This window comes from Triticum dicoccoides, chromosome 1B, assembly GCF_002162155.2.
Source record: "Triticum dicoccoides isolate Atlit2015 ecotype Zavitan chromosome 1B, WEW_v2.0, whole genome shotgun sequence".
NCBI classification, from domain to species: domain Eukaryota; kingdom Viridiplantae; phylum Streptophyta; class Magnoliopsida; order Poales; family Poaceae; genus Triticum; species Triticum dicoccoides.
The window spans coordinates 326,089,330-326,091,385 of record NC_041381.1 but is presented as its reverse complement, the minus strand read 5'-3'; positions in this window follow the sequence as shown (position 1 = coordinate 326,091,385).

Here is a 2,056-nt window from a genome sequence, read left to right as displayed (position 1 = left end):
GAACCAGATAGGGCCTGGGGGGAGGGGGGCTTTGGTGCATGGGTGACGACCATAGGGACGTAAAGGCTGTTCGACTAGCTCTGTGACGAGTAGTGCAAGAACATGTGGGTGGACACCATGTTTTTTGGCATACTAGTTTGAGGGATGGCGAAGCTTGGTTTGGCATGTTATCCTCATGGTTTCAGTACCGCACGAAATCCTCAAAACCAACGCTCATACATAGTTCGGAAAATTCATGCGGATTCATCAAAAAGCATGCCTTGGTTTATTAGGTTGGGTTGCTTAATAATAGGGGGTGAAACAAAAAGAAATCTCTTGCTATGGAAAGAAATCGCCTTGCAGTCCGTCGCTCCGGTGCTCGTCGTCGCCTAGGATCGCCTTGCAGTTCGTTGCTCCGGTGATTGCCGCCGCTGGTGTGAGTGGAGAAGAGGGGAGAGAGCGGCGAGGGAAGGAAGTTGAGAGTAATTTATGTCGCAGCTAACACCTCAAGGCCACCTCCACGCGTACAACAGTCCATGCCCACATGCCTCAGGTTATAGCGCTCGGGCCTGACTCTGAAAAAACGGCTGATTCAACGGTTGTCCTAAGAGAGACCCGGATGGGCTTTAAGATTTGTGCGGGTCATCTTCTGAATGCGACCCAACCAACGAAATGACCTAATTTCTTTCCGCGCGGCCGTAAGGGTAATGCGAACGACCAAACGCATCATATATTTGTTGTGGAGATCATGATGCATAGGATTCGCAATCGTCTGTCATATTGCTTGTGAAATATCTAGTCCTGCATGCTGACGTATACGCAAAACATCTAAGGCTGTAGCGACTTACTAGCTTAAGATAAGTGCTAGCTGTCCCAGTAGAAAACTCTAGTGAGATGAGTTGCGTGTACTAGATAATGTACGTGTATGATGTAACTACTAGTGACTTCTAGTGTGAATGTGCTGGCTGTACACGTTGCATGCCGTATGCTCCTATTTAAGGAGCTCTAACCCGTGGATGTAAACAAGCCATCAAGGCTCCAATCAATAAAAGCCTCTAGTTCTGTGTACGTGAGCAACACCACAGTGTATGTGTGAGTGCAAACGCGAGTCTATTCTTCCTGTGCTAGAACCGCAAGAGCACTTGCTCTGCCTCTGCTCCATTGATCTGCTGGGAGTTTAGCTGATACTCAGGGAACCCCAGCTGTTTTTTGCAGCTGCTGTGCGAAGGCTGCTCGCCTGACTTCGTGAAAAGACGCTAATCCCGGCCGGAGATACTGTCTTGCTCACGGGCGACGGTGAGCAGCTATTCATCTTTTCCCCCGCAAGGCTTGGTTAATGGACGACGGTGACGGTATTTTTGTAATGGATGCAGGGTTGCCGCCGTCCTCTCTGGCGGTGGCTTGATCCCAAGCCGAGCAGCGCTGCTATGCACACGACGCCACGCGGACGATTCATGCACGACATCACATATCAAGTCGTTCATGCATATCATCGAGCGCATATCAACGGCTGTATGGCCCATCGTGCCGCTGTCGTGCATGCATTCGTCGTCCACGGAGCAGTTTCGCAAGCCGAGCCCGTACATGCGTGAGTGTGGCGAAAGTGAAGGGTGTGGTATTGTGCTTTACTGCTGACTGCCATGGTGGTATTTTGCGTGTCTAGAAACGGCATGGGGAGGCGATCGAAAATCTGGTCTGTGACGCGCAGGGAGGCACCTGCGGCGGGAGACCCAGGTCACCGGCGCGAGCAGCGCGTTGGATGCCTTTTGACTTGAAATATCACGTGAATGCAGCTGCAAGCACAGGGGCACACCACCTTGATTCAAATAGTACTCCTAACATATCTGTTATGAACAAAAAGAGCATTGTGAAGGCCAGTTTTGCTAGTTTAACAAAAGGTAGTGTGTTTCTCTCACCCCAAAAAATTACTCCTCGTCCCCGCTCCTGCCGGAGTCCATAAAAAGCACCCACCCACCATCACGCGGTTTGTTCCCAAAAAATAAAAGATCCACAAAAAACACCCCCACATCGCGGCCTGATTCACGGCCCATAGGACCTTCGTAATGGGCATGGAATG